The 23,610-nt window shown below is 48.4% G+C and overlaps 1 protein-coding gene across 2 annotated transcripts in view; it reads right to left on the bottom strand.

Moving 5' to 3' along the window:
* The window catches only part of LOC135508341 (AT-rich interactive domain-containing protein 1B-like), a 322,882-nt gene that overhangs the window by 146,749 nt on the left and 152,523 nt on the right, over positions 1–23,610 (bottom strand). The gene's annotated exons all lie outside the window — the stretch shown is intronic.

Genomic DNA, 23,610 nt, shown 5'->3' with positions numbered 1-23,610 from the left:
CACGAGGGGAGGAGGGGAGGAGGGAAGGGGTACTGCGAGGGGAGGAGGGAAGGCTCCACATTGAGGGGAGGAGGGAAGGGGTACGAGGGGGAGGATGGAAGGGGTAAGGTGGGAAGGGGGGATGAGGGAAGGGGTAACGAGGGGAGGAGGGAAGGGGTAAGGAGGGGAGGAGGGAAGGGGTAAGGAGGGGAGGAGGGAAGGGGTAACGAGGGGAGGAGGGAAGGGGTAACGAGGGGGAGGAGGGAAGGGGTAACGAGGGGAGGAGGGAAGGGGTACATTGAGGGGAGGAGGGAAGGGGTAAGGAGGGGAGGAGGGAAGGGGTAAGGAGGGGAGGAGGGAAGGGGTTGGGAGGCGGGAAGGAGGGTAGGAGGGAAGGGGTAAGGTGGGAAGGGGGGGATGAAGGAAGGGGTAACGAGGGGAGGAGGGGAGGAGGGAAGGGGTAACGAGGGGAGGAGGGAAGGGGTAACGAGGGGAGGAGGGAAGGGGTAACGAGGGGAGGATGGAAGGGGTAAGGTGGGAAGGGGGATGAGGGAAGGGGTAACGAGGGGAGGAGGGAAGGGGTAAGGAGGGGAGGAGGGAAGGTCAAAGGAGGGGAGGAGGGAAGGGGTAAGGAGGGGAGGAGGGAAGGGGTATACGAGGGGAGGAGGGAAGGGGTACGAGGGGAGGAGGGAAGGGGTGCTTGAGGGGAGGAGGGAAGGGGTAAGGAGGGGAGAAGGGAAGGGGTCAACCAGTACATGGGGAGGAGGGAAGGGGTAAGGAGGGGAGGAGGGAAGGGTAACGAGGGAGGAGGGAATAACGAGGGGAGGAGGGAAGGGGTACTTCAATCAGGGGAGGATGGAAGGGGTAAGGTGGGAAGGGGGATGAGGGAAGGGGTAACGAGGGGAGGAGGGAAGGGGTAAGGAGGGGAGAAGGGAAGGGGTAATGAGGGGAGGAGGGGGAGGAGGGAAGGGGTAACGAGGGAGGAGGGAAGGGGTAACGAGGGGAGGAGGGAAGGGGTAACGAGGGGAGGAGGGAAGGGGTAACGAGGGGAGGAGGGAAGGGGTAACGAGGGGAGGAGGGAAGGGGTAACGAGGGGAGGAGGGAAGGGGTAAGGTGGGAAGGGGGGATGAGGGAAGGGGTAACAGAGGGAAGGGGTAAGGAGGGAGGAGGGAAGGGGTTAAGGATGGGGAGGAGGGAAGGGGTTAAGGAGGGGAGGAGGGAAGGGGTAACGAGGGGAGGAGGGAAGGGGTAAGGAGGGGAGGAGGGAAGGGGTAACGAGGGGGAGGAGGGAAGGGGTAAGGAGGGGGGAGGGAAGGGGTAAGGTGGGAAGGGGGGATGAGGGAAGGGGTAATGGGTAACGAGGGGAGGAGGGAAGGGGTAAGGAGGGGAGGAGGGAAGGGGTAAGGAGGGGAGGAGGGAAGGGGTAACGAGAGGAGGAGGGAATGCGTAACGGGGGGGGGAAGGGGAAGGGGTAACGAGGGGAGGAGAGAAGGGGTAATGAGGGGAGGAGGGAAGGGGTAACGAGGGGAGGAGGGAAGGGGTAAGGTGGGAAGGGGGAAGGATGGAAGGGGTAACGAGGGGAGAAGGGAAGGGGTAATGAGGGGAGGAGGGAAGGGGTAACGAGGGGAGGAGGGAAGGGGTAACGAGGGGAGGAGGGAAGGGGTAACGAGGGGAGGAGAGAAGGGGTAAGGTGGGAAGGGGGGATGAGGGAAGGGGTAACGAGGGGAGGACGGAAGGGGTAAGGTGAGAAGGGGGGATGAGGGAAGGGGTAACGAGGGGAGGAGGGAAGGGGTAAGGAGTGGAGGAGGGAAGGGGTAACGAGGGGAGGAGGGAATGGGTAACGAGGGGAGGAGGGAAGGGGTATTGTGGGAAGAAGGGGATGAGGGAAGGGGTATGGATGGGAGGAGGGAAGGGGTATGGAGGGGAGGATGGAAGGGGTAACGAGGGGAGAAGGGAAGGGGTAACGAGGGGAGGAGGGAAGGGGTAACGAGGGGAGGAGGGAAGGGGTAACGAGGGGAGGAGGGAAGGGGGGAAGGGGTAACGAGGGGAGGAGGGAAGGGGTAACGAGGGAAGGGGTATGGAGTGGAGGAGGGAAGGGGTAACGAGGGGAGGCGGGAAGGGGTAAGGAGGGGAGGAGGGAAGGGGTAACGAGGGTAGGAGCGAAGGGGAAACAAGGGGAGGAGGGAAGGGGTAAGGTGGGAAGGGGTGATGAGGGAAGGGGTATTGAGGGGAGGAGGGAAGTGGTAACGAGGGGAGAAGTGAAGGGGTAAGAGGGGAGGAGGGAAGGGGTAACGAGGGGAGGAGGGAAGGGGTAAGGAGGGGAGGAGGGAAGGGGTAAGGAGGGGAGGAGGGAAGGGGTAACGAGGGGAGGAGGGAAGGGGTAAGGTGGGAAGGGGGGATGAGGGAAGGGGTAACAAGGGTAGGAGGGAAGGGGTAAGGAGGGGAAGAGGGAAGGGGTAAGGAGGGGAGGAGGGAAGGGGTAACGAGGGGATGAGGGAAGGAGTAATGAGGGGAGGAGGGAAGTGGTAAGGAGGGGAGGAGGGAAGTGTTAACGAGGGGAGGAGGGAAGGGGTAAGGTGGGAAGGGGGGGATGAGGGAAGGGGTAACGAGGGGATGAGGGAAGGGGTAACGAGGGGAGGAGTGAAGGGGTAACGAGGGGAGGAGGGGAAGAGTGGAGGAGGGAAGGGGTAAGGAGGGAAAGGGGGGATGAGGGAAGGGGTAACAAGGGGAGGAGTGAAGTGGTAAGGAGGGCAGGAGGGAAGGGGTAAGGAGGGGAGGAGGGAAGGGGTAACGAGGGGATGAGGGAAAGGGTAATGAGGGGAGGAGGGAAGTGCTAAGGAGGGGAGGAGGGAAGGGGTAACAAGGGGAGGAGGGAAGGGGTAAGGTGGGAAGGGGGGGATGAGGGAAGGGGTAACGAGGGGATGAGGGAAGGGGTAACGAGGGGATGAGGGAAGGGCTAACGAGGGGAGGAGGGAAGGGGTAACAAGGGGAGGGTGGATGAGGGAAGGGATAACAAGGGGAGGAGGGAAGGAGGGGAGGAGGGAAGGGGGGGCTTTTATCAAGATGGCATCTCTCAATTAACCAATGAGGTTAAGAGATACAGCCATCCCCAAAAACACTGAATACAGCTCCAGTATTATGTACGTGTGCGTGTGTATGTGTTTGTGTATGTGTGCCTGGGTGTTTATGTGCGTGTGTGTAGGATGACTTTCCTTTTCAATGCCCCTACTGTTAGTATTAAAAACAGAGCCACACATTGCCTTGCTCCACACCAACACAGGAAGACATACCATTCCCTACATTGGACCATCTTTCATGGCTGATAGGTCAGTATTTTTAGCTGCTGAAAGACTGTAGAGATGTGTTCCGACACTCTCACCACTTTGTCCCTGTGGAGGGTGTTTGTGTCTGCTATGTCTCTGAGGGATGTGTGTGTCCTTCCTCCCAGTCTCTCAGGGTGAATGTGTCCCTGGTTTGTCCCTGTGTTTGTGTGTGAGCATGCATACGTGTGTGTGTGTGTGTGTGTGTGTGTGTGTGTGTGTGTGTGTGTGTGTGTGTGTGTGTGTGTGTGTGTGTGTGTGCATACATATATGTGTGTGTCCCTATGTCCCTAAGCACCCCATACCTCTGGATTCCCATAAGCACATCTGTGCGCTAGCCTCCCTGGACTGTTTGATTCTCTCTCTCTCTCTCTCTCTCTCTCTCTCTCTCTCTCTCTCTCTCTCTCTCTCTAACACACACACAGAAGAAGAGAGGAGAGAGGAGCAGAGAGAAGGAGAGACGAAGAGAGAGGAGCAGAGAGAAGAAGAGAGGGGAAGAAAGAAGAAGAGAGGGAAGAGAGTAGAAGAGGTGGGGAAGATAGAAGAAGAGGAGGGAGAGAGAAGAAAAGAGGGGGGAGAGGGAGAGAGAAGAAGAGGGGGGAGGGAGAGAGAAGAAGAGGGGGGAGAAGGAAAGAAGAGGGTGAGAGGGAGAGAGAAGGAGAGGAGAGAGGGAGAGAGAAGAAGAGGGGGGAGAAAGAGAGAGAAGAAGGGGGGGGAGAGGGAGAGAAAAGGAGAGGGGGAGAGGGAGAGAGAGAAGAAGAGGGGGAAGGGAGAGAGAAGAAGAGGGGGAGAAGGAAGAAGAGGGTGAGAGGGAGAGAGAAGGAGAGGGAGAGAGGGAGAGAGAAGAAGAGGGGGGGAGAGAGAGAGAGAAGAAGAGGGGGAGAGGGAGAGAAAAGGAGAGGGGGAGAGGGGAGAGAAGAAGGGGGGAGAGGGGAGAGAGAAGGAGAGGGGAGAGAGGGGGAGAGAGAAGAAGAGGGGGAGAGGGAGAGAGAAGAAGAGGGGAGAGAGGGGAGAGAGAAGAAGAGGGGGAGAGGGAGGAGAGAAGAAGAGGTGGGAGAGGGAGAGAGAAGAAGAGGGGGAAGAAGAGAGAGAATGAGGGGGGGAGAGGGAGAGAGAAGGAGAGGGGGAGAGGGAGAGAGAGAAGAAGAGGGGGAGAGGGGGGGAGAGAGAGAAGAAGAGGGGGAGAGGGAGAGAGAAGAAGAGGGGGAGAGGGAGAGAGAAGAAGAGGGGGAGAGGGAGAGAGAATAAGAGGGGGAGAGGGAGAGAGAATAAGAGGGGGAGAGGGAGAGAGAAGAAGAGGGGGAGAGGGAGAGAGAAGAAGAGGGGGGAGAGTGAGAGAGAAGAAGAGGGGGAGGAAAAGAGAGAGAAGAAGAGGGGGAGAGGGAGAGAGGAGAGGGGGAGAGGGAGAGAGAAGGAGAGGGGGAGAGGGAGAGAGAAGAAGGGGGGGGAGGGAGAGAGAAGAAGAGGGGGAGAGGGAAAGAGAAGAAGGGGGGGAGAGGGAGAGAGAAGAAGAGGGGGAGAGGGGAGAGAGAAGGAGAGGGGGAGAGGGAGAGAGAATAAGAGGGGGAGGGAGAGAGAAGGAGAGGGGGGGGGGGAGGGAGAGAGAATAAGAGGGGGGAGAGGGAGAGAGAAGAAGAGGGGGAGGGAGAGAGAGGAAGGAGAGGGGGAGGGAGGAGAGAAGAGAAGGAGAGGGGGAGTGGGAGAGAGAATAAGAGGGGGAGGGAGAGAGAAGGAGAGGGGGAGAGGGGAGAGAATGGGAGAGGGGAGAGAGAAGAAGAAGGGGGGGAGAGGAGAGAGAGAAGGAGGGGAGAGAGGGAGAGAGAAGAAGAGGGGGAGAGGGAGAGAGAAGAAGAGGGGGGAGGGAGGGAGAGAGAAGAAGAGGGGGAGAGGGAGAGAGAAGAAGAGGTGGGAGAGGGAGAGAGAAGAAGAGGGGGGAAGAGAGAGAATGAGAGGGGGAGAGGGAGAGAGAAGGAGAGGGGGGAGAGGGAGAGAGAAGAAGAGGGGGAGGGGAGAGAGGAGAGAGAAGAAGAGGGGGAGAGGGAGAGAGAAGAAGAAGAGGGGGAGAGGGAGAGAGAAGAAGAGGGGGAGAGGGAGAGAGAATAAGAGGGGGAGAGGGAGAGAGAAGAAGAGGGGGAGAGGGAGAGAGAAGAAGAGGGGGAGAGGGAGAGAGAAGAGAGGGGGGGAGGGAGAGAGAAGGAGAGGGGGAGAGGGAGAGAGAATAAGAGGGGGAGAGAGGAGAGAGAATAAGAGGGGGAGAGGGAGAGAGAAGAAGAGGGGGGAGAGGGAGAGAGAAGAAGAGGGGGAGAGGGAGAGAGAAGGAGAGGGGGAGAGGGAGAGAGAAGAAGAGGGGGAGAGGGAGAGAGAAGAAGAGGGGGAGAGGGAGAGAGAAGAAGAGGGGGGGAGGGAGAGAGGAAGGGGGAGAAGAAGAGGGAGAGGGAGAAAGAAGAAGAGGGGGAGAGGGAGAGAGAAGAAGAAGGGGGAGGAAAGAGAGAGAAGAAGAGGGGGAGAGGGAGAGAGAATAAGAGGGGGAGAGGGAGGGAGAGAGAAGGGGGAGAGGGGGGGAGAGGGAGAGAGAAGAAGAGGGAGAGGGAGAGAGAAGGAGAGGGGGAGAGGGAGAGAGAAGAAGGGGGGGAGAGGGAGAGAGAAGAAGAGGGGGAGAGGGAGAGAGAAGAAGAGGGGGGAGGGAGAGAGGAAGGGGGGGGGAGAAGAAGAGGGAGAAAGAAGAAGAGGGGGGAGAGGGAGACTGTTTAAGAAGTACCAAAACAAAAACCTCTAGAGCTAAGAACATAGTGAGATAGGGAGGGAGGGAGGAGGGGAGAGAGGGAGGGATGATGGGAGGAGGAGGGGAGAGAGAAATAACATGAAATGATAGCTGGATTCCTTTCTTGTGTGCTTTTTCCCACCAAACATTTTCATTTTGGTTTCTGCACTAGATCCCCTCTCTTTCTCTCTCTGTCCTTATCTTTGTCTTTTTCTCTGTGTTTTCCATGGTGAGCGCGGCAGCACGGCGCAGCAGCAACATCTTTTTCTCTGTGTTTTCCATGGTGAGCGTGGCAGCAACATCTTTTTCTCTGTGTTTTCCATGGTGAGCGAGGCAGCAACATCTTTTTCTCTGTGTTTTCCATGCTGAGCGTGGCAGCAACATCTTTTTCTCTGTGTTTTCCATGGTGAGCGTGGCAGCAACATCTTTTTCTCTGTGTTTTCCATGGTGAGCGAGGCAGCAACATCTTTTTCTCTGTGTTTTCCATGCTGAGCATGGCAGCAACATCTTTTTCTCTGTGTTTTCCATGGTGAGCGAGGCAGCAACATCTTTTTCTCTGTGTTTTCCATGCTGAGCATGGCAGCAACATCTTTTTCTCTGTGTTTTCCATGGTGAGCGAGGCAGCAACATCTTTTTCTCTGTGTTTTCCATGCTGAGCGAGGCAGCAACATCTTTTTCTCTGTGTTTTCCATGCTGAGCGTGGCAGCACGGCGAGGCAGCAACATCTTTTTCTCTGTGTTTTCAATGGTGAGCGTGGCAGCACGGCGAGGCAGCAACATCTTTGTCTCTGTGTTTTCCATGGTGAGCGTGGCAGCACGGCGAGGCAGCAACATCTTTGTCTCTGTGTTTTCCATGGTGAGCGTGGCAGCACGGCGAGGCAGCAACATCTTTGTCTCTGTGTTTTCCATGGTGAGCGTGGCAGCACGGCGAGGCAGCAACATCATTTTCTCTGTGTTTTCCATGGTGAGCGTGGCAGCACGGCGAGGCAGCAACATCTTTGTCTCTGTGTTTTCAATGGTGAGCGTGGCAGCACGGCGAGGCAGCAACATCATTTTCTCTGTGTTTTCCATGGTGAGCGTGGCAGCACGGCGAGGCAGCAACATCTTTGTCTCTGTGTTTTCAATGGTGAGCGTGGCAGCACGGCGAGGCAGCAACATCTTTGCAGTAATGCTTTATTTATTACAACCCTTCTTCAGTAGGAAACTAGTTCCGGGCTCTCATCCCCCTAAATACCTTTTAATCATCTCTCCCTTTAAATCATCTCCTGGTCTCTCTCTCTCTCTTCCTTCATCCTCCCTATTTTCCCCTCACTCTTCCTCCTTCACTCCTCCCTCTTTTCTCTCCGTGATTTTTTTTCTCTCGTCTCCTTCTTTTCTTTCCCCGCCGGCTGCTTCATTCATTTGTAATTTAAATATTTCTCTTTCTTTAACCCACCACAGAACCAAAACAAGGACAAAATGATTCTGCTTGGTTCTCTCCCCCCTTCCTGTATCTGCTCCCCTCTCTTTCTGGTGCGAGCAGAGCGAGTGAGAGAGGGAGAGCAAGAGGGAGAGGGAGAGAAAGAGATGGAGCGAGGGAAAGAGAGAGAGAAGTCCCCCGCACCAATAAAAATAGATAGGTTGTCATGCTGATGAATGATTAACTCAGGGAGAGAGAGAGACAGAGGGAAGGGCCCTAGCAGAAGGGGGCTCCAGACTAGCGAGCGGGAGACTGCAGCTCGTGTCTTTTCTCCAAGACGCGCCTGGAAACTCAATAGGGCAGGGATCCTTAATTATGCACCCACGGCACGGCTGTCTGTGGAGTTGCCTGTTTAAACATCTAAAATGAACTCAGGCTTTTAACGTTGAAGGAAAGAGAAATAAGAAAAGAGAAAGTGGGGTGGTTTCAGTGCCTTGCCTTTCCTCTGCTTCAAATACACATTAAAGACAGGAGGATTTACTCTGCCTAAAATACAGATAGTACAGACAGCTGTGACATCCTCAATACATTCATCCATTCCCTTTGTTTTCGTCCTTCGCTTTCTGGTTATGTGTTTAGTTGGAGGGGGAGAGGGGGAGAGGGGGAGAGGGGGAGAGAGAGAGCCTGTCATGCAGAGAAAACAAGCATTAGAAGTAGATTGAAGAGGGGTTAGCCATTGTTCTAGGGATTTAAACAGACATGGGGTCATTACATTGGGGTTTTATAGAGTGATATTATAGTGATATTCCCATGATGTAACATGGTATTATTAATGTCCTTTACAAGGGGTATTAGAGGGTTATTTCAAACATATGACTGGGGAATATTATCCTCCTGAACGATATGGAAAATGTAGTTCCTTGGAAAGTGCAATCATATGCAAAATAATAGAATGTGAGAGTTATGTATCTCAACACTGTTTTCTGCTCTATGTGAAGATACAGTATAGTATTGACTGTAAAACTTTGGTGTCCATTCCTCCTCATTCACAGCGTCAAGGCATTCAGCCTGTCTACAGCAAACATGAGTACCCTTCCAGAGGGTAAGGCTGAGAGAAGAGCTAAATTAAGACCCCCAGATCCAGACTCCCAGCTCAGCCTGTCTGTCTGTCTGCCTCCTCTGGGCCCGTCTCTCTGGTCACTACCCAGGACCTCACCCGCTGGCTGGGACTCCTTGGTACCAAATCTTGAACTGGCTCACATCCAGACTTCATTCCTACAGGGCCCCCCTAGACTGACTGACGATCCAGACCCAGGGTCCATCCATAAAGCAGAATTCCAACAATCAGAAATAAAACCTTTCAACCTAAATTACAGAATCTCCCTCCAGTAAACCCAAGCCAGCAGAGTGATTCCTCCTTCGGTGCTGAGAAAGATGAGACTTGTTGTCTCCGCATTCTAACTTCAAAGGAGATAGCAGCGACTGCTGTGTCTCTGGGGTTACGACAGATAGTGTTCCTTCTCTCCTTTTAACTATTCCTCAGCATCACACTGCTCTGTCTTGTCTCAACACAACACTCCTTTCATATCAGACAGGGGGAGATAAACTGGGCTTCTCTAGCCAAGCTAACCCAGAACATTCAGAGTTCGATAACAATGGACTACAGAGTCAAAATGGTGTGTCCAATTTATACCTCCTGTCTGTTCCTCCAACACACACACACACACACACACACACACACACACACACACACACACACACACACACACACACACACACACACACACACACACACACACACACACACACACACTGTGATAGCCTCAATCATCATGGCTTTACAGGCACTCATAATAGATTAATCATGTGATCAACACTAATAACTCTGGGTTGGCTCTAAATGACAGATTCACTGCCAACCATGCGTTAGGATACCCAGTCAGCCACAGGTGGAATGGAGAGGGTTTCTCTGTGTGTGTGTTATTACTCTAGTCTTCACAAGCACCAGTAAACTCACTGCACTGACTGCTTAGATTGGATAACACTGCTGTGTAAAGATACTGTTTTAGCCTAGACACATAAAACAATAGGACTGACTGAGAGCACTCATGGAGAGAGAATGAGAAGAGAGAGAAAGATGGTAAATAGAGATATCATTTTGGGAACAACAAGCTCCCTCTCTTGTGTATCTCGCACTCACCCACACACCCACACACACACACACACACACACACACACACACACACACACACACACACACACACACACACACACACACACACACACACACACACACACACACACACACACACACACACACACACAATGCCACCCCTTAACCTGCTGTATTTCATCAGGCCTGGGTGAGAGAGACGCCACCAACACAAAGCACTGTCCCATCTCTGGGGCTGAGGAAGAAAGGAGGGAGAGGCAGACCAGACGCTTTCCTTCTTATCCCTGTCCTGTTTCAATCCCTGCCATCTGCCTGCATGAAGAGGGTTTGGGCTGGGCAGGGAAGGGAAGGGGGCTGGGCTGGGCTGGGCAGGGGACTGGGCAGGGGGCTGGGCTGGGCTCGGTGCTGGGCTGGGGGCTTGGCTGTGCTGGGCTGGGCAGGGGACTGGGCTGGGCAGGGGGCGGGGCAGGGCAGGGGGCTGGGCTGGGTAAGGGCTGAAAACAGCAACACAAACCTTAGTAACTAGTGCAAAGAGACAAGGAGAGAGGGATGGGGGACAGGGGGAGAGGATGAGAGGGACTGGAGAGAGGATGAGAGGGGCTGGGAGATAGGGGAGAGGATGAGAGGGACTGGGGGACAGGGGGAGAGGATGAGAGGGACTGGGGAATAGGGGAAGAGGATGAGAGGGACTGGGGGATAAGGGGAGAGGATGAGAGGGACAGGGGGAGATGATGGGAGGGACTGGGGATGAAAGGGACAGGGGGATAGGGGGAGAGGATGAGAGGGACAGGGGGATAGAGAAAGAGGATGAGAGGGACTGGGGGAGAGGATGAGAGGGACTGGGGGATAAGGGGAGAGGATGAGAGGGACATGGGGATAGGGGGAGAGGATGAGAGGGACTGGGGGATAGGGGGAGAGGATGAGAGGGACTGGGTATTGGGAGAGAGGATGAGAGGGACTGGGGGATACGGGGAGAGGATGAGAGGGACTGGGGGATAGGGGGATAGGATGAGAGGGACTGGGGGATAGGGGAGAGGATGAGAGGGACAGGGGGATAGAGAAAGAGGATGAGAGGGACTGGGGAGAGGATGAGAGGGACTGGGGGATAAGGGGAGAGGATGAGAGGGACATGAGGATAGGGGAGAGGATGAGAGGGACTGGGGGATAGGGGGAGAGGATGAGAGGGACTGGAGTATAGGGAGAGAGGATGAGAGGGACTGGGGGATACGGGGAGAGGATGAGAGGGACTGGGGGATAGGGGGATAGGATGAGAGGATGAGAGGGACTGGGGGATAGGGGGATAGGATGAGAGGGACTGGGGGATAGGGGGAGAGGATGAGAGGGACTGGGGATGAGAGGGACTGGGGGATAAGGGGAGAGGATGAGAGGGACAGGGGGAGATGATGGGAGGGACTGGGGATGAAAGGGACAGGGGGATAGGGGAGAGGATGAGAGGGACAGGGGATAGAGAAAGAGGATGAGAGGGACTGGGGGAGAGGATGAGAGGGACTGGGGGATAAGGGGAGAGGATGAGAGGGACATGGGGATAGGGGGAGAGGATGAGAGGGACTGGGGGATAGGGGGAGAGGATGAGAGGGACTGGGGGATAAGGGGAGAGGATGAGAGGGACAGGGGGAGATGATGGGAGGGACTGGGGATGAAAGGGACAGGGGGATAGGGGGAGAGGATGAGAGGGACAGGGGGATAGAGAAAGAGGATGAGAGGGACTGGGGGAGAGGATGAGAGGGACTGGGGGATAAGGGGAGAGGATGAGAGGGACATGGGGATAGGGGGAGAGGATGAGAGGGACTGGGGGATAGGGGGAGAGGATGAGAGGGACTGGAGTATTGGGAGAGAGGATGAGAGGGACTGGGGGATACGGGGAGAGGATGAGAGGGACTGGGGGATAGGGGGATAGGATGAGAGGGACTGGGGGATAGGGGGAGAGGATGAGAGGGACAGGGGGATAGAGAAAGAGGATGAGAGGGACTGGGGGAGAGGATGAGAGGGACTGGGGGATAAGGGGAGAGGATGAGAGGGACATGAGGATAGGGGGAGAGGATGAGAGGGACTGGGGGATAGGGGGAGAGGATGAGAGGGACTGGAGTATAGGGAGAGAGGATGAGAGGGACTGGGGGATACGGGGAGAGGATGAGAGGGACTGGGGGATAGGGGGATAGGATGAGAGGATGAGAGGGACTGGGGGATAGGGGGATAGGATGAGAGGGACTGGGGGATAGGGGGAGAGGATGAGAGGGACTGGGGGATAGGGGGATAGGATGAGAGGGACTGGGGGATAGGGGGAGAGGATGAGAGGATGAGAGGGACTGGGGGATAGGGGGATAGGATGAGAGGGACTGGGGGATAGGGGGATAGGATTAGAAGGACTGGGGGATAGGGGAGAGGATGAGAGGGACTGGGGTATAGGGGGAGAGGATGAGAGGGACTGGGGGATAGGGGGATAGGATGAGAAGGACTGGGGGATAGGGGAGAGGATGAGAGGGACTGGGGGAGCCAGAGGCTCTAACATGCAGGGTGAATATCAGCTGTTTACTAAAATCATGTCGTTTCAGTACTATACAACCCAAAGACATACATCTAGTTGGTTTTATTGATATTCTGCTCAAACAAATAATCGCAGTCTTCGCTTATATAGAGAGCATAGGAGACAGAGTCCCGTCAGACCAGAGTACACACCCCAGGTCTTTCATCTCACTCCGTCTGATCGCAGGCCTATTGTTACGGCTCACCAAGATGATCAGAGACATGGCACGTTTAGCTCACATCAACATACACACACGCACGCAAACAGGCACCCACGCACTCATACACACACATACACAAAACTACACTCATAGTACCCTATACATAGTATGTAAGTCAGACTCGTGAGTTGGATGTGAGAGCAGCTCCCATCAGACAGACAGACAGACAGACAGACAGACAGACAGACAGACAGACAGACAGACAGACAGACAGACAGACAGACAGAGCTGCTGCAGCACAGTACAAGGACAACACACCTCAATAATGACTTCAGTCACACGAACAGGACTGAGTGTGTTGGCGAGGCCAGTCCCAACCCGTGTTATCAGGCCAGATCAATATAGAAAGGATGCAGCGTTATGTGGCTCAGTCAGAGGAGAGCAGAGGTGAGAGAGGACACATCAATCCCTGTATTAACTACTTTGTATGAGGGCTGTTGTTTACCTAGGCCTGCTCTCCGTTCAGAGTTAACCAGGGTGAATTGCTCTTGTAGACACAGAATGAAGCATGGAGGAAGTGGGGGAAGTGTTAAACTATTGTCAGGGCCTAAGAGGGCAGATTCTGTGTATGTACACTAGCTTGTGAAAAATGACACCCCTGAGAGTCCTGTATACAGTATACGTCTGTCTGGGGGGTGATCAGCTGAGTTCCTACCTTTCAGTTGAGTTTAGAGGAGGATGATATGGACACAAATCCATATCACAACAAATTGACTGAATTATCCCCATAACGATAAATAGAACGATGAGTTTATAACAGTAATGTGCATCACAGTTTATATTACCTTAAAACTACTACTATTACTTTGAATGTTGTAGCTATCAATTGTCCATTTAACGATATCCCATATCATGTCAAACGTTTCTCCAGTAAGGCTTATTAGTGGTCAGTTCGGTCAGTATCAGTAATATTCGGTTTATCATCCCAGCTCCAGGTAAGTTGTTCTCCCATTATGTTTCTGTCGCGTCTCTCCTTGGTCCTCCTCAGCCTGAGGCTTATTCCAGTCTGCATCACTGTTAGCTGGAGACTGGCTCTGTCATAACAGGCTTACAACAGGCTTGAATATTACAGCACACACATACATCAACTGGTTATCCAAGATGGAGGTGCATGTAGCCCGTTGTTTTTGGAATTATTCTCTTTTAGGTCTGCAGTTCTAGCCTCCAGTCATAGTGTTGCTGTGTTTAAAACAAATGGGGCAACCCTACTGCCTCCCTCACCTTATCTTCTCCTGAAACCCCCTCAGAAGAGGCTGTTTCCAATTTGTCCAGGACCCTAGGGTGGTTGTGGGATAGTGCTTTACTGTTCCCTCTCTCATATGAGAGGCACAATGGAGGATGTGTGAGTGGTAGTCCAGTGAATGGCATTGTAACAGCTATATACTATCCACTCTACTGTTGATTTGAAAAACTCTCACTCACATTGACACAAATGCAGTCACACACACACACACACACACACACACACACACACACACACACACACACACACACACATAAAAATACCTATCAACTTAAGGCAGCGCTACTGTACGCATTGTCAGGGGGAAATATTATTCTGTTGACTAAATTCACCAACCTCCCAAACATGTCTAAACAAATGGGTCTCTGGAGGCCCTGTTCTGAACCCAAATTGGGTGAGAAGAGGGGAAACAAGCTGAAGTTAATAGAACAAGGCTGGTGTTTAGAAAAAAGGAGAGATAATATTAGAATATATTATAATATAAAGGTAAACTAAAGAGGGCCTGAGAGCAAAGCCCTCAGAGGAAGCTATTACCGTTTGCAGTGAGTGAGTTGTGAAGTCTTCACTCAGGACTATACAGTTACTGTGGTTCAGTATGTGTTTTCTTTCTCTAGAGGTTGAGGTATAGGTCTCTCTCCTGTTGTTTCTGCTCTGAGGCAGCGTCGCATCCGACGGTCTCTTCACACACACACACGTTAGCCCTCACTGCTACATGATACCCTCACACTGCCATTATACAGTATTTGAAAAATCTCTTGTTTGAGTGTGCGTGTACGTTTGTGTATGTATGTACGTTTGTGTATGTGTGTGTGCACGTGTGACTGTGGGAGAGCATCATGCTGGGTGATTGATAGGTGCTCTGGAAGCATCGCTTACTTACTGCTCAGTGGAGACCTGAATCCCTGCCTATACCTCACTTAGGAGTCTCTCTCTCTCTCTCTCTCTCTCTCTCTCTCTCTCTCTCTCTCTCTCTCTCTCTTTTTTTTTTATCAAAATGAGTTTTTTGTCAGACAACTTGTATGCCACCTGTAAATACGAATGAAATTGTTAAATTACGATCCTTGTTGGTTTAAAAAAAAACTTGGCAACCTTGCCACTAGCCAATCAGATAATGAGTGGGCTCGACATACTGAGAGATGAGTTTGGATTGTTCTGCCATATACTGTAGCCCAATTCTGGGCTATTTGAGCTCGTCAGTATGTGTAGGTAATCCTGTCGAACGCAGCTTTTTTAAAATATATATTGCATAGTAGAACTGCATAAGTGTTGCTCTCCACTTTCGGGTGGACTGAGTTTTGAAATCAGTGGAATTAGAGTGTGATAGCTAAGGAGATGGAGAAAACACCTGTCTCCGGATTACATCTTCAAACTAAGGGAAACCATGGCATCTGTGACAGGGAGAAGCGTTGCTCCATGATCTGTACGTGTAAGATTGTCTAGCTAGATACATTGTAAGATATTACACGTTTCTAATTTTGACAAAGTCGTTTTCATTTCAAGTTAAAGTGTACTGTTAGCTAGCTAGCTAACGTTAGCCGGTTGGCTTGCTAGCTAACATTACGCGTATGATCTTATTATTTGATTCTCAGTGCCATTTGCTTTGCTAGTTATAGCCTAATATTAGCTAGCTAACATTGAACCTGGTTGGTTAGCTACCTGCAGATTCATGCAGGGTAGTAACGTCATGAGTTGAAATTATGGTTAATTGTTTACCTAGCTAGCTAGCTAGCTAGCTAGCTCCATGTCTTAACAAAAGACTCCACTATGCAAATAACCATTTCAATATAATGTTACTGCGACAACTGTTGATAGACATAGCTGGTAAATTCGCTCTGGCTATCTACTACGATTTCAACGCACTCTCGTCTGAGTGTGCCAGAGTGCAGAATAACAGACAAATTTACGAACGCTCAACATCTGTTGAATATGGCCGGTGTCAGTAAACATTGGCAAAAAAGCATAAATTGTTGCCAGCAGCACAGTTGCAGACACCAACGCTCTGGATAGAATAAAAACAGCCTAACCAGCTCTGCTAGGACCCGTAAAATGGTCAGTGAACTGTTCTCTCATTTGTGTCTGGAAGTAGCTAGCAAGCTAGCCAACCTTAGCCAGTTAGCTTGGGTGCTTGACTGCTGCTGTTATTACAGAACGCTTGGACAAACACTTAAAGAGATTGGTGGAACTAAAGCTTAAGAGGGTGTGAACGATGCTGAATGGGTGTAGACAAAGAAGAGCTCTCCAGTAGGTACCAAAACATTCAAAGGCATTTAACAAAAGTGAGGTTACAAGTTAATCAACTTTCAAAGCAGAATTACTTCCCCATTGTTCCTCAAGTGCAGTGTATTATATACCATTTTGTAGCTCTGTGTCTCTGCTTATATCCAGAGTAAAAAACAATAAAAAAAACGATTATACATAAGACCGAATCAAGGCGGTTAGTCACATTTGAGAAGAAGAGGAGACCCATCCGACCTAGGTACTGGGTAATGGTAGGAGAAACACTGACTTCGCTAGTTATTCTGGTGACATTGTGAATTACTGTAGCACCATCTGTCTCTCTGACCATCACTGGAGGCCATCTCCTCTCACTGGCTGTACCAAGATCAGCAGAGAGCTCTCTGACCTCCCCTGCTGCCTGTGACATACTGTTAAATGCTGGTCTGAGACCTGTGGGGCTCATTAGGTTCCTGTAGCAATCTTTCTGTAGCCCAGAGCCCAGTGGTCGAGATGAAGGGAGCACAGAACGCTCTCTCTCACACACGCACGCACACACGCACGCACGCACGCACGCACACACACACACACACACACACACACACACACACACACACACCATTGCTTTGTTTTCTGCTTTATTTCCTCCTCTCGTTGAAGGCTTGAAAGTGATTACTGATGCGGTCCACTACATTAGCATAAGACCAAAAATAGTGAGGGAAGATTATCATATCAGAGAGATGCTTGTTTGTTTATACTATTTATTTTGATATTTTATTCACTGCAGCTCATCTCGTGAGGATGTGTTCGCTTGGAGAAGGAAGAAAATGCAAGTCTGAGAGACAGGACAAGACTCTCTCTCTCTCGCTCTCTCTCCCTCCTTCTCTGTCTCCCTCTCTCAGTTTTCCCTCATTCAGACATACACACAGCCAGAAAACATGAGCTTTGAGTCAAGCAGTAACTATTTACATTACAAACACATACATTCACAGACCAACAAACACATACATTCACAGACCAACAAACACATACATTCACAGACCAACAAACACATACATTCACAGACAAAACATACACTATCTACTTTACTGTCTGAATGGTCTGATAGATGACTGATGCCTTCACATGTAGTTTACAGTCAAGTCTGCATTTCTCGCAGAAATCAACAAGGTAGAAATAAAAACACTACAAATGGAGGACATAGAAGGCACAGTATGTGGGTATGTGAGGGTGTATACTGTATGTGGGGGGGGGTGCAAGGTGTATATGTGGGGGGAGTGAAGTTGTGTTAGAAGATGGAGTGCTCATGTGTTTGTGTGATTGGAAAAGTGTGATTAATTGAGTGAACAAGGAAAATGGTTGCAAATCCCTGAGCCCATGTGTGTCTGCCAGAAGGAGTTATTACAGAGCGACCGGGTCTTCACTTTTGAGCAGATATGGGATATACACTTTAAAATGAATTTTTGAGTCTTAAATATCCTGAGCTAGTCAGATATACATGGTGAAGGCTCAATCAAGCTTGTCGTCTTGACTACGTCATTCTCGATTGCACCAAAAGTTTAAAAAGTGTTGATGGGGGCAGAAGGTGGTCGGACCATCCAATAATTGGCATACACATCACTCTTACAAGAATTTCCACGTGGGAGGGGATATTGGAAATGTAATCCAAGCCTAACCAAGACAGAATAATTTATGACTTTTCCTACATAACATAGGTTCAGCAGATCCTTTTATTGTACGGACACTTTAAATGTGCCTTTAGAGGACAGCAATTCAATACTCAATTGTCTAAAGAGCTCATATTAACAAAGGAAATCGAGGAACTAACAGTACAGGTAGATACCAATAAAAACTGTACAATTGTCACGTTCGTCATATTGATGAGACCAAGGCGCAGAGTGATAAGCATACATTCTTCTTTTAATGAAGGACAAACACTAAACAAACTACCAAAACGACAGTGACACTATATGACACGAGTGCTGACAGGCAACTACACATAGACAATAACCCACAAAACCAACATGGAAAATGGCAGCCAAATAGGATCCCCAATCAGAGACAATGATAAACAGCTGCCTCTGATTGGGAACCAATTCAGGCCACCATAGACCTACATTACCTAGACATACAAAAAAAACATAGATATACAAAATCCCTAGACAGGACAAAAACACACATACCCACCCTCGTCACACCCTGACCAAAATAAAACATAAAACATAGATAACTAAAGTCAGGGCGTGACAACAATAGAGGCACAGAATAAGTTAGAGGAAAAAGAAAAACAACTGGAGGAACATATTCAAGAAAGGGCAAGTGTAATATATTATCAGAAATAAAGCAAACTGGATGGGAAATGGAGAAAAATGCACCTAATTATTTTTAAATCTTCAAATGCTGCCAAAAATAATTTACAGAAGCTTGTTACAAATGACAGACTTATCCATGATTCCCCAAACAATATATGGAAATGTCTGCTCTATCCAGAATTACAACCAACTGATTGCAGCATTACCACAAAAATGGAAGAGACAAGTGGAAGCGGAAGAAGTCTGTTTGTCCCTACATTAAAGACCAAAATTGGTTAAAGAAAATTGTGATAAATCAAAAAGTATACCAGTTTCATTTAAGGACCAGAAAATTGTGATAAATCAAAAAGTATACCAGTTTCATTTAAGGACCAGAAAATTGTGATAAATCAAAAAGTATACCAGTTTCATTTAAGAACCAGAAAATTGTGATAAATCAAAAAGTATACCAGTTTCATTTAAGGACCAGAAAATTGTTATAAATCAAAAAGTATACCAGTTTCATTTAAGTACCAGAAAATTGTTATAAATCAAAAAGTATACCAGTTTCATTTAAGTACCAGAAAATTGTTATAAATCAAAAAGTATACCCGTTTCATTTAAGGACCAGAAAATTGACGGCTGCGCCATACAGGTTGCAAAAAGTTGGGAAGGTTTTTCGATGTGTCGATTCCATGGCACATGGTTTATGAACTGATACACAAAGCAACACCAAATTCAAAACATAGTTAAATTATTATACAAAATTCTTGCAATCAATAGAATGTTATGTATATGGGGTTTTTCATCACTGAGCAAATTTCAAGTCTTCTGAGTGCAAACTTGAACTTAATGAAAATTCTGTACAACCTCCGGAGCGCGTTTACTGTGAATACCTCAGTCACGCTCAAGGTCCTAAACGATATCATAACCGCCATTGATAAGAGACAATACTGTGCAGCTGTATTCATCAACCTGGCCAAGGCTTTAGACTCTGTCAATCACCACAATCTTATCGGCAGACTCAAAAGCCTTGGCTTCTCAAATGATTGCCTCGCCTGGTTCACCAACAACTTCTCAGACAGAGTTCAGTGTGTCAAATCGGAGAGCCTGCATAACTACAGCATAACTACATAACAACTATCCAGCATAACTACTCTGGACAGTTCTGACTTAGAATATGTCGACAACTACAAATATCTAGGTGTCTGGTTAGACTGTAAACTCTTCTTCCAGACTCACATTAACCAGTTCCAATCCAAAATTAAATCTAGAATCGGCTTCATATTTTGCAACAAAGCATCCTTCACTCATGCTGCCAAATATACCCTGGTAAAACTGACTATCCTGCCGATCCTTGACTTTGGTGATGTCATTTACAAAATAGCCTCCAACACTCTACTCAGCAAATTGGATGCAGTCTATCACAGTGCCATCCGTTTTTGTCACCAAAGCCTCATATACTTGTCACGACTTCTGCCGAAGTCGTTGCCTCTCCTTGTTCGGGCGGTGCTCGGCGTTCGACGTCACCGGTCTTCTAGCCATCATTGATCCTTTTTTCATTTTCCATTGGTTTTGTCTAGTCTTCCCACACACCTGTTTTCAATCCCATTCATTACCTGTTGTGTATATAACCCTCTGTTTCCCCTCATGTCTTTGTCAGAGATTGTTTTATTGTCGGTGTAGTGTGTTTGTTGTATAGGTGCGCGGTGGGTCCTTGTACCCATGTTTGTTTGTTATGTACATTTAGTGTTATGGAGCATACTCAGTGGACTTTATTAAAAGACTCCATTTTACACTCCATTTGACTCTCCTGCGCCTGACTTCCCTGCCACCTATTACACCTATGCATGACAATACTACCCACCACTGCGACTGTATGCTCTCGTTGGCTGGCCCTCGCTTCATATTCGTTGCCAAACCCACTGACTCCAGGTTTTCTACAAGTCTTTGCTAGGTAAAGCCCTGCCTTATTGCAGCTCACCGGTCACAATAGCAGCACACACCCATAGCACTCACTCCAGCAGGTATATAGCAGGTATATTTCACTGGTCACCCCCAAAGCCAATTCCTCATTTGGCCGCCTTTCCTTCCAGTTCTCTGCTGCCAATGACTGGAACGAATTGCAAAAATCACTGAAGCTGGAGACTCATATCTCCCTCACTAACTTTAAGCAGCAGCTGTCAGAGCAGCTCACAGATCACAGCACCTGTACATAGCCCATCTGTAAATAGCCCATCCAACTACTTCATTCCCATACTGTTATTTATTTTTGCTCCTTTGTACCCCAGTATCTCTACTTGCACATTCATCTTCTGGACATCTATCACTCCAGTGTTTAATTGCTAAATTGTAATTATTTTGCTACTATGGCCTATTTATTGACTACCTCCCTTATCTTACCTCATTTGCACACACTGTATATACAGTGCCTTGCGAAAGTATTCGGCCCCCTTGAACTTTGCGACCTTTTGCCACATTTCAGGCTTCAAACATAAAGATATAAAACTGTATTTTTTTGTGAAGAATCAACAACAAGTGGGACACAATCATGAAGTGGAACGACATTTATTGGATATTTCAAACTTTTTTAACAAATCAAAAACTGAAAAATTGGGCGTGCAAAATTATTCAGCCCCTTTACTTTCAGTGCAGCAAACTCTCTCCAGAAGTTCAGTGAGGATCTCTGAATGATCCAATGTTGACCTAAATGACTAATGATGATAAATACAATCCACCTGTGTGTAATCAAGTCTCCGTATAAATGGACAGGGAAGATGGTTAAAATTGATGGGAAGATGGATGGAGCCAAATACAGGACCATTCTGGAAGAAAACCTAATGGAGTCTGCAAAAGACCTGAGACTGGGACGGAGATTTGTCTTCCAACAAGACAATGATCCAAAACATAAAGCAACATCTACAATGGAATGGTTCAAAAATAAACATATCCAGGTGTTAGAATGGCCAAGTCAAAGTCCAGACCTGAATCCAATCGAGAATCTGTGGAAAGAACTGAAAACTGCTGTTCACAAATGCTCTCCATCCAACCTCACTGAGCTCGAGCTGTTTTGCAAGGAGGAATGGGAAAAATTTCAGTCTCTCGATGTGCAAAACTGATAGAGACATACCCCAAGCGACTTACAGCTGTAATCGCAGCAAAAGGTGGCGCTACAAAGTATTAACTTAAGGGGGCTGAATAATTTTGCACGCCCAATTTTTCAGTTTTTGATTTGTTAAAAAAGTTTGAAATATCCAATAAATGTTGTTCCACTTCATGATTGTGTCCCACTTGTTGTTGATTCTTCACAAAAAAATACAGTTTTATATCTTTATGTTTGAAGCCTGAAATGTGGCAAAAGGTCGCAAAGTTCAAGGGGGCCGAATACTTTCGCAAGGCACTGTATACTTGTTTTCTATTGTGTTATTGACTGTATGTTTGTTTATTCCATGTGTAACTCTGTGTTGTTTGTGTCCCACTGCTTTGCTTTATCTTGGCCAGGTCACAGTTGTAAATGAGAGCTTGTTCTCAACTTGCCTACCTGGTTAAATAAAGGTGAAATATATATTTTTTTATAAATAAAAGAATGAGGCTGTACCCACTAAGTTAGTTTTAACAGTGGTCATGTTGCCTACTGTGGCTATGCAATCACAATGTAGGCCCACCAGAGTGGCCTACAATCAAAAACAATGGAGAAAATGTATCCCATAACATTTTAACATGGATATAGCTGTTCTAGCCTGTAGTAGCAGCACATTAACCTGTTTATCCACTTGTCCTTCAGACAAGGAGGTGACTGAAATAAAATGCATCAATAGTCCCATACCATTATTACAGAGAATCACACAAATTATGTTATCCTCAGCCTATTGACTACTTAGCATATTCAAGCCTGTCTCAAAATACACAACTGTGTCACGTTCTGACCTTTATTTCTGTTGTTTTTGTCATTATTTACTATGGTCAGGGCGTGAGTTGGGGTGGGCAGTCTATGTTTGTTTTTCTATGATTTTGGGATTTCTATGTTTCGGCCTGGTATGATTCTCAGAGGCAGGTGTCATTAGTTGTCTCTGATTAAGAATCATACTTAGGTAGCCTGGGTTTCACTGTTTGTTTGTGGGTGATTGTCTATGTTAGTTGCTTGTGTCAGCACAGTCCTTATGATAGCTTCACGGTCGTTATTTGTATATTGTTTTTGTATTCAGTGTTCGGTACTTTCTTTAAATAAATATTCATCATGAACACATACCACGCCGCATTTTGGTTCTCCGATCCTTCTCGCCTCTCCTCTTCAGATGAAGAGGAGGAAGACAGTGACACACTGCCCCTTCAAGACAAAAAAAGCTCTTTGCCTGACTCATTTTTCAAAGAAATGTGTTTTATGCTCTTGTAGGAAGAAATCACTCCCCCATCGCTGACTACAAATGATCTATAACTGGGCTAATAACTCACTAAATAGCAAAAGATATAAACACAAGTACAAATGTGCACACATTGCTACATGCAGCTCTCACTTTGATCTCAAAACAAGGGCAACTACTCATGACCGCTCATGCTGTAAAAACAGTCCAGTTCAAAGTGAACGGCACAGATCCATATATGGCAATGGTCTATTTGCATACAGGCCTACTGCAGGTCCGATTGGTTATGGCGCACTGGTCTGTGTAGAGTACATGCCTGAGTCGTGCCTATCAATGCAATTGAATTCTACTCCGACGCATTCTGCCTACAGCAAATCTCTTGTATAGTTTGCATTCTCAGTCTTGCATAGTTTGTTTTGTTTCGGTATGTTGCATTGAAAGTGGCTAATATTGCGTCGATTCGATCACAATTCCCACAGTAAAGGGAAACATTGATATTGTTAATTAACTCTAGAAAGTTGAGTGAAGTTCAATCTCGTGCTTCCGTGCGTGCACTGATATATCTTCTGCGTGGCGCACCCGCGCACAGCTTAGAGGGAACATTGAATTACAACCATCCCAGCTCTGCAGAGTTTAGTGTAGCTATTGTTTTTGGTCGTAGGTTCAGAAATAGCTGAAGAATTACAACATTTACTTGGAGCTAACTCTGCAAATAGCACTGCTGGGTGACTTGAAAAGACATGGTCAATCGATCAATAATATAATAATACTTTTAGTGAAATTATTCATCTTTAATTTACATTCTGTACAAACTATGAGAATAGAAAGGTTCCAATCTTTTGTGAAATATTACAGCACAGTTAGAAATCAAAAGTGAATGGTTTTCAGTGATAGATGGGAGGGGTTGAGGGTAGCTGAAGTGTGGGACTAAAAACAAATAAAAACAAATATTTTTTTTAGCTCATGTTAAATATACTGTGTCCGTAAAATATATATAGTAGTGTATGTTTAAGCTGTAGTAGTAGCAGCCTAAGTACTGTTGTCCATTATTTTACTCCAATTAGCGGAGGGTGGTAGGATTAAGGTAAAATAATGAAGAAGGAAA

This window comes from Oncorhynchus masou, chromosome 21 (assembly GCF_036934945.1).
Source record: "Oncorhynchus masou masou isolate Uvic2021 chromosome 21, UVic_Omas_1.1, whole genome shotgun sequence".
NCBI lineage: Eukaryota > Metazoa > Chordata > Actinopteri > Salmoniformes > Salmonidae > Oncorhynchus > Oncorhynchus masou.
This window is presented reverse-complemented; position numbering and strand designations above follow the sequence as displayed.